Below are 9,943 nucleotides of genomic sequence, written 5' to 3'. Positions count from 1 at the left end.
CGGCAAAGACGGGGAGGCACCACTGCCATGAAGATTTCCGTTGAAGCGCTGGAGAAGATGAACAGGAGCCCTGTTTAGAAATCGAGTAAAAAGGGGAAAAGTCGAGTGACCTTTTGATTCGACCTCAGTAACCCATTTATACACAGCTGTAGCTGTCAAATCGAAGCGGGATTTTAGGCAAAATCTCACCCGAAACGTGATTCTCGCGTTTTCAAAAAGGGGGGTTTCAACTTCCGAACGCACCTTCACGTTTCAGCAGTCGAACGCATGATTTGGACATGCGTTCTGGTGATCAACCTCAGCCAATCACACAAATAACCCTTTCAAGGGGGTTAATATTCCAAGTAATGGTGATATGATCAGGAGAGAAGATAAATCCCTCTGAGGACCGTCTTCCTGACTAAGCTGGGGATAAAGTCCTTCTTATACAGGCTTGTGGTTCTCTCCATCTATGACGTCAGATCTGTCTTAAACTCAGAAATGCCCAGCTTCCCTGAAGATGACGACCTTAGTCAAACAAGCTAAAGCCCAAAAGTCATTACAGATGAACCAAAAAAGAATGATGAAGCCAACGAAGACGCTTCACTCAATTTGCGATGAGGTGCATTTGATCAACAAAATTTTTGGATTCCAAAGTGTTTCGAAAATTCGTCCCAGTCAACCGCGAACTTTCGAAAACTTTAGAGGGGGTTCTGTAGGCTGTCTAAAAATAATAATACATATCTGATTCCCCATCAAACATCGATGATGGAAGTTACAATCTGACGACTTTCAGAAGGCTACAATTTGAAGATTTTCACATATCAAAGAGCTAAAGCAAAGATTACAAAACGATGATCTTTAGCAATGCTCTGACAGAAAGAGATTACAAATCAACGATCTCTTCAAACCAAGACGTGGAAGTCCTCCCCGCGTACTATCGTCAAGACACAACACCAATTCAATCACCTATGCAGCTTCAACCGCTGCAAACACGAATGCAGCTTCTTATGTGAGATGATTGATCTTGATGGCTGCGACAACAACATGACTAATATTATATTAGCAACTATTAGAGGTGCTGATGAGCAGTGTAATAATATTCGACACACTGAGGAGCACATGGTTAAACCATGCAAAGAAATCTTAGTGGAGATTGTGACCTGCAGTTGATAGAGCGTTATTGAGATGCCTCGATCGTCACAAATGGCCTGAATAGGACCCTCTCGAATGGCCATTGGTGTCATCCATATATAAAGACAGAGAAGCTCAAACGCAGCTCCAATCACTGTCAAGCACAGCTCAAACCCAGCTCCAATCGCTGCCAAGCACAGTCCAAACGTAGCTCAAATCAGCAGCTAAACGCAGCTCAAATCAACCGCTGAACGCAGCTCAAATCAGCCGCTGAACGCAGCTCAAATCAGCAGCTGAACGCAGCTTCAACCGCTGCCTGACGCAGCTCCAACCGACGTCGAACGCAGTTCTATACTACTGCCAAACGCACCTTCAAACATCGAAGAGCGCAGCTCAATATCGCTGCAGAACGCACCTCCAGATGCTGCGTTCAAACCCAGAATCTATGCCAGAACGCATGTCAAAGTTCTGACCCGTTCAAACACGATCCAGGCAGTTTCAAAAATCGCTCATCACCCACGATCTGGGGAGTGGTTTTAATGGGTTGTTATAACCGATTAATGAGGTAAAAAAACCTATCATTTAGGAGCGGATTAAGGGGTCAGTTACACCCCTAATCTCCTTATAAATACCAACAAACTCAACAGAGTTAAGGGCTGGATTTTTGGAGATCGGATTTTGATCATTTGGAGAGGATCTTTCGATCAGATTTTCCAGAATCAGAAAAAGAGGATTGACTCCTTACACAGTCTGGGGAATCAACAAGCGGAGGAGCTCTAAACAGTCGATACTTGGCCTATTAACCGAATTGTTTCGGTTTGAATAACTCTATTACTAGAGTTTGTTGCTTGTTCTGAATCACGAAACTCGTCAAGAGTTATCAACCAGACAAGACCGTTGTTCCAGTGAGCATAGATATTCGGATCGTCAACGAGAAGCAAACTCGACGCAAGCATTCGAGGGAGGCATCTCATCACTACCAAGAAGGACCCAGAATTAAACAAAGGAGAGAATCCAAATCATTCTCTTCTCTTTTGTAATCGGAAATCCAATTGTAATCGAGAGTTGAGAGAGTTGTAATCATTCTTTTTCTAAGCAATTAGAGAGAATAAAATCAAATACAGTTCTTTCATTCATTTTTCTTATTACAAATTTTCCACAAACAACGTTCATTCGAGATGTTCTTGAAGATGATGATGTGAATATTGTGAAGGTCCACATGAAAGATAATCCGACAGATATGCTCACCAATGTGATTCCAAGCAACAAGTTTGATCATTGTCGAAACTTATTGCACATTCATGATTATTAAGGCCATTGACGACCATTTGGATGAACTACGACCGGCTTGATCCCTTAGGAGAGGGGGTACGTAGGTGTTTTCAGCAAAAGTTGGTTATGTTGAGGAATTCATTATATCTTCGTTTGATTATAACAAATTCAAAGAAATAGTCTTTTTATAAGACCTTTGTTGAGGAATTCATTATATCTTCGTTTGATTATAACAAATTCAAAGAAATAGTCTTTTTATAAGACCTTTTCTACACAACAAAGCAAAAATTTTTGATTATAACAAATTCAAAGAAATAGTCTTTTTATAAGACCTTTTCTACACAACAAAGCAAAAATTATAACTTTTGAGAAAATAGCACAAAAATCGTTTATCGATTTTTGTTTTTGTGGGACTTTGCCTGTGTGGGGAACGCTTTGGTTCGTGGACCGCCGAATCACAGATCGTGAAGGGGGTTTACTGATTCTGACTTCGTTTATCGAAGTGAAAACTTGAAACGATATCTTATCAAAGTAATATAGTCGTTCTTCTTAAAATCAAGTCAAAGCTCGAATCTTAAGGGATTGCCAGAAGCTCAGGAACTCTGCTCTCTCTGCTCCAAAGTACTCAAGAATCATCCGCCCCTTCAAAAATCAACCTCAGGGGGGTATTTATAACCCCTAGGACAAACTGCACTCCCGAGACAGTGTTTGTTGTCTCGGTGGCCGAGACAGCAAAGACTGTCTCGGGTTCCGAGACAGTAAAGACTGTCTCGGCCCACGAGACAGTAAACACTGTCTCGGAAACAGTAACTGTCTGGCAGTTTTCTTGTAACTGCCTTCCCACATTTTACAACTCCGTTATTTTGGCAGTTATCAACGTGATTCTCGCCCACGACGTTTCCCACGTTCTTGAACAGTTGGTGGCTACGTGTCGGCGGTTACAAAACAGTTTCTGATCTTTTGAAGGCTGTCTCGCGGGCGAGACAGGGAATACTGTCTCACGGGCGAGACAGGGAATACTGTCTCGCGGTCGAGACAGATAATGCTGTCTCGCATGGCGAGACAGAGAATATTGTCTCACCTGCGAGATTTCTCTGTCTCGCCATGCGAGATAGTAATAACTGTCTCGCCTGGCGAGACAGAGAATGCTGTCTCGCATGGCGAGACAGAGAATACTATCTCGCATGCGAGACAGCCCATATTTGTATTCTTCTGCCTTTTTGAGCTGTATTCGGATATCTCTCAGCATTTTTTGACGCCTACAGATACCCCCTCCAAAGTATTCCAGACTCATTCTTTTATAGAGGAATCTGTGATACTTTGGATAAGACAGATCTTATCTGTAATCCCTTCAATGCTTGATTGAGTAGATCGTGGAGAGGAATCCATAAAATAGCTTCGGCTCTTGATCTCTTCATCCATTAGTCTATTCAGTTCTTTATAGAATAGCTAATGCTTCTCCGACACTGCGTTTATCGCTGGACCGTTGTTGAGATTTTGAATCGAGGCTGGTATTTCCATATTGATGCTTGTTTGTCTCTCGAGAGTTCGTCAGGTTATCCTTAAGAATATCAAAAGTAATATTCTCCAGAAACTTCCCATCGAATGTAAGAAAACAGTTTAGACTCGTGTACCCATTGGAGTATCTTGGTCTCTTTTTTGTTGGTAGAGATGAACCCGATGATGGAGAGGAAGAATTTTATATTCTATCTCCTGATCTCTTGTTTGTTGGTAGAGATGAACCTAAAATCGGAGAGGAAGAATTTTATATTCTATCTCTTAGTCTCTTGTTTGTTGGTAGAGATGAACCCAAAATCGGAGAGGAAGAATTTTATATTCTATCTCCTGATCTCTTGTTTGTTGGTAGAGATGAACCCAAAATCAGAGATGAAGAATTTTATATTCTATCTCCTGGTGCAAAAGAAACTCAAAATGGGATCTCCACTTAGAGAATCTAGATTTGTTTGAATAATCCTAACTGTCATAAGGTTTGACTATTCAACTCAAAAGGGGACCTTTCGTTCGCAAAATGAATCAAAAGGAGGTTTTGGCTGTGGTCCTAACTGTAGTAAGGTTTGACCAAGTGGGAGTTTTGAGACGATCCTAACTGTTTAAAAGTTTGATCGTTCAATTTGTGGACCTCTCATTCATTGAAGGAATCGAGAGGAGATTTTGGTTGTGGTCCTAACTGTAGTAAGGTTTGACCAAGTGGGAGTTTTGAGACGATCCTAACTGTTTAAAGGTTTGATCGCTCAATTTGTGGACCTCTCGTTCATGGAACGAATCGAGAGGGGATTTTGGCTTTGGTCCTAACTGTTTAAAGGTTTGACCAAATGGGGATTTGAGACGATCCTAACTGTTTAAAGGTTTGATCGTTCAATTTGTGGATCTCTCGTTCATGGAAGGAATCGAGAGGGGATTTTGGCTTTGGTCCTAACTGTTTAAAGGTTTGACCAAGTGAGAATTTTGAGACGATCCTAACTGTTTAAAGGTTTTATCGTTTAATTTGTAGACCTCTCGTTCATGGAAAGAATCGAGAGGGGATTTTGGCTTTGGTCCTAACTGTTTAAAGGTTTGACCAAATATGAGCTTTGTGAGGGAAGATTGATCTAAAAAAATGATCGAATCTCATCTCAGCAAAAGAGTATTCGGAAATCACCGTGGGGATGTAGTGTTTATCACTTTGTTTGTAATGATCGGGTTATCCCTAAGAAAATTACATATAGCATTCTTCCGAGAACTTCCCGTTACATGAATCATCCACCCCCAGCTTCCTTCACGAAACTGGGTCTAACATCATACTGAGTTACATGACCAGGTTATCCTTAAGAATATTACATGTAAAAATTCTCCAGGAACTTCCCGTCAAGAGTGGGAAACAGTTTAGACTCATATACCTATTGGAGTATCGAGGAGCAGTTTATACTCGTATACTCTTTGGACTGAGGGGAAACAGTTTATACTCTTGCACCCAATGGAGTTTGAGACGTCTTTATTTGGCTTGTTTCGCCGTTATGACGCCGGAGTCAATTAAGGCTTGGATTTTGTTTTTTAGTCCAAAGCAAATTTCGGTGGGATGAAGAACCCTTCTGTGGTACGCACAGTAGTTTGGATCCGTAATTCTCTTAGCTCCCTCTTGATCTTTAATAGGTGGTAGTTCGATCTTGTCGTTGGCGAGGAGGTATTTCAAGATGGCTGGAGCTTCATCATCTTCGAAAGAATACTCCTTTTGAAACCTCGGATCGGGAGTCACGTTCCCATTGATTGCAGATGTCGTCGGTCGGTTTCTCTTAACTTTCTTTCTTTTAAGAAAATGTTCAGCTTGTTCACCGCGCATTTTCAAATCTTTCCAGGTTTTGGATGGTACGATCCCCAGGGCTTCCAGGACATCGATAGAAAGATTATTGTGGTATGTTTGCAGGATGAACTCCTCTGTAACAGGATCCCTGCAATTTATTGCCATGTTACGGAAGCACTTGACAAAATTGTCCACTGACTCTTCATCTTTTTGCTTCTCATCCAAAAGGGTTCCGATTGACACTTCGGTATCATCATCGAAGAAATTACCGAGGAATAAACTTTCCATGTCATCCCAACAATTGATGCTCCCTGGCTTGAGACGTCGGTACCAATCGAAGGCGGGCCCATGAAGGGTACCAACGAATGACCGGATCATTAAGGCCTCATTTCCAGAGATCATGCACAAATGAGACTTGAAATAAATTAAGTGCTGAGTAGGCGAGCTCTTCCCGTCAAACGGTATGAAGTTAATCAGATTGAACTTTGTTGGGTACGGTATTGAATCCCATTCTCTTGGATAGGGACAAGGAATATCCGTCTTTTTTACTTTTTGAGTCGTCATCAAAGCGTTGATTTTGTTTTCAAGTTCTTTCATTTTCTTGTCCTCATCTTCATCTCTTTCTGAGTGATATCGAGCAGAAATAATTGGGCCACCCCCAGTGTTATTAAACGGTGCAATTGAACCACTCCCAATGTTGTTATTGGGAGGATCTGTTGAACCACCCCCAGTGTTATTGTTATTGGGAGGTGTATCAGCCATAATGACTTCATCCACTTCTGGATCATTATCATCTACCACATTCTGAATGTGGCGACTGGATTCAGCTCGCTGACTGGACTCAGGAGGTTGAGGCTGTTGAGTTAGCAATTCTCTCATTTGTTGGATAGCTAACTCCATCTCTGTCTTCATCTCAGCTCTAATTTCTTCATGTTGCTTCGCTAGAGCTTCTTGAAATATTTGAGCAATTTAATCAGAGGTGATCGTGAGTACTTCTCTGGTTTGCCCTGTGCTAGATACCGTATCATCCGAAGCAATGGCTGAATAAGTGTCTGAAAGTTCATCCTCTGAGGATATTTTTTCATGCATTCTCTTGTAATCCCTGCGTCTGATGGCTCCTAATTGGAGTCGAGACATCCTTTGAGCAATTCTTGGATTGACTTTTCCTTTCGGGGAAAAGTCGGGATTTGAATCATTTGAATGCCGCTTAGACTTTCTTTTATCAGCCACGTTGATGGTGACTTCAGGGAATTCATCATCTTGGGCAGCTGATTTCTTGTTGAAACGTCTCGGCCTGGGCTTTGACATTTTGGTGAAAAGTCTCTGGAACATTGAGACTCTTTGCGGGATGGCTTCTCGTTTGGAGTAGTCATATTCCGACAATACTACTCTAATGAGTCGTGCACAGGAACAATGAGAGCGAATAATTCTCTTTCGAAATTTATTCACACCTCCAACTTGATAATACGATTCATCGGTATGATTGCCAAAAAATCGTATCGTCTGTTGGCATGACCTCCCAGGTATGACGATGTCTTTTGGTGAATGCGTCTTCTTCTGGGGGTGTAAAACCTTGTTGGCATTCTCAGGACAATTTATTATTCTCTTTGAGCGATCCAAGGTTATGTGGGGAGTCGCACGTTTAGAACCACCCCCTTGCGGGTATGGAGTCTTAACGGGCTCCGAATGCTGATTTTGCACAACTCTAGACTTTGGAATCCAAACTTTACAGAGTTTTGGCGGTTCTTTGGCCACCATTTCTCTCTTCTTTTTTCTTCTTTGTTGTAAGATAGCACGAGCATGAGCGGCGTTTGCATGATGTTTTTGTATACGTTCTTTGAGGGTCGAACGAGCCCTTTTGACAATAGTCCATTCCTCCGTCGTGAGTTTAGCAGAGACATAAGCGATTGGTCGTTGAGACAACTGAACCACTCGATGCCTCCTTGACTCTAGGTCCGCGTGATAACGAACCCCGTCGGTTTGTTCCGAAGCCTTAGCTATTTGGAGAGCGCGGCGTTGGCGTTGTCTCTGACGAGCTCTTTTCGTCAATGCCGGCGGGCTTTGATTTAACGACTCCTTAATTGGAGAAGAGTCATTATGAGCAGAGAGGTTGCGAGTAGAATCCTCAGCAACAATCAGGCTAGAGTCTTCATTTGTAATGTTTGACGGAGTCGAAAACTTGAAAACCTTCTTAGAAGACAAAATTTTCCTACATTTGTGAAGCGAGGAAAATTTTGAGGATGAGGATGATAGATATTCCTCAAACTTGGTTTGGTCAAATTCGTATTCGACCGTGGATTCAACTGGAATCTTGATCGGCTGCGACACGACGGTCTCGGCAGCGAGACCGTTGGCTCCCACTGTGGTCGCCAGTTTGTTTTCAGCAAAAGTTGGTTCTGTTGAGGAATTTATTATATCTTTGTTTGATTACAACAAATTCAAAGAAATAGTCTTTTTATAAGACCTTTTCTACACAACAAAGCAAAAATTACAACTTTTGAGAAAATAACACAAAAATCGTTTATCGATTTTTGTTTTTGTGGGACTTTGCCTGTGCCGGAAACGCTTTGGTTCGTGGACCGCCGAATCACAGATCGTGAAGGGGGTTTACTGATTCTGACTTCGTTTATCGAAGTGAGAACTTGAAACGATATCTTATCAAAGTAAGATAGTCGTTCTTCTTAAAATCAAGTCAAAGCTCAATTTCAAGGAACAATTTCTGACTTCTTTGAAGGCTGTCTCGCGGGCGAGACAGGGAATACTGTCTCACGGGCGAGACAGGGAATACTGTCTCGCGGTCGAGACAGATAATGCTGTCTCGCATGGCGAGACAGAGAATGCTGTCTCGCCTGCGAGACAGTAAAGATTGTCTCGCGTGCGAGACAGCCCATACTTGTATTCTTCTGCCTTTTTGAGCTGTATTCGGATATCTCTCAGCATTTTTTGACGCCTACAGTAGGCAATCAATTTGTTACAGCAGATTTGATGTGTTGATACCGATATTTAGAGATTGTTCACATTCTCATTTGGGTTCCCAATTTATTGTGGATTAAGTCCGTTGTCGTGGATTTATTCAACTTCGTACTGGACGCAACAAGTGGGACATTTTGGTTGGTATTGGTGTCGGCTTAGTTTTGAAAATTTTTGCCGAGGTAGAGAACTATGGAGAAACTCAGAAAAATCTAGTTTTTCTGTCATAAGTCAACTCATGCACAGGCATAAGTTGATTTATGGTAAGTCGACTTGTGTCTGTGCACGAGTCGACTAACGTTCTGTTCTGGAATTGTTGGTTTTGATCAGTGGCAAGTCGACTTATCAGGACTGTTAAGTCTACTTACGTTCTGTTCCGGTTGTTGATTTTCGCTCTGTCAAGTCAACTTATGGTAAGTCGACTTGTTCCCACTGATAAGTCGACTTACGATGCGTTTTCAGGTCTATTTTGGTTTCCTGTTTGGTTTGAGTTTCTGTTTTGATATAAATAAGAACACGATTTTCTGGGGTTAATTATCAGAGATTTGAGATTGTACTGAGCATATTGAATGGGAGAACTTGTGAGCAAGTTGAGAGATTTTGTTTAGGATTTATTTGAGTGGTTTTATAAGATTGTAACCCTTTGTACTCTCCTTGATTTAGTGGAACCTCCTCATCCTCTCCCCGTGGACGTAGGTAAATTGCCGAACCACGTATATCTCTGTGTTTGGTTTGATTTGTCGTGCTTTGGATTGGATTATGCTCGTGTTTGGTTTGGTAATCTTCTCCCGTGACTCGCGGACTCGTTTGGTTGTCGAGCACGCTTCCCCAAAGGCGCCGCGCAACACATAAAACTCAAGCTATTCGATCTTATTCATTCGTAAACTTTACTGGAACTCAACTACCCTGTACATTTTACTACTGCGTACAACTGCTTAATTAGTTTTTAATTGTCCAGCAATCACAGATGACCCGCAGTGCCGATACCTTCTCAAAATGATGTAATTAATGGGCCACAAAGGAGTACTAATATTGCGCACTCTAGTACACTCTTTTTTCCCAGTGATTGATTCGAAAACTAACCAACCAAGGAAAGGGATGCGGATTAGCACTAATTAATTAAACAGGTTGCTTGCAGCTTTTAATCAATCTCGTATTAATTAAGACCACTAATCCATGTATATATATTTTTGGTACTCGTGCAATATTCACTTCCCAGGCATTTTGGCTCCACTGGGGGCTAGCTCCAAAAAAGTTCAGGTATCACTTCAGCTTGACTCCTGCACCGAG

The sequence above is a fragment of the Asparagus officinalis genome, chromosome 8 (assembly GCF_001876935.1).
Source record: "Asparagus officinalis chromosome 8, Aspof.V1, whole genome shotgun sequence".
Classification (NCBI taxonomy): Eukaryota; Viridiplantae; Streptophyta; class Magnoliopsida; order Asparagales; family Asparagaceae; genus Asparagus; species Asparagus officinalis.
This window is presented reverse-complemented; position numbering follows the sequence as displayed.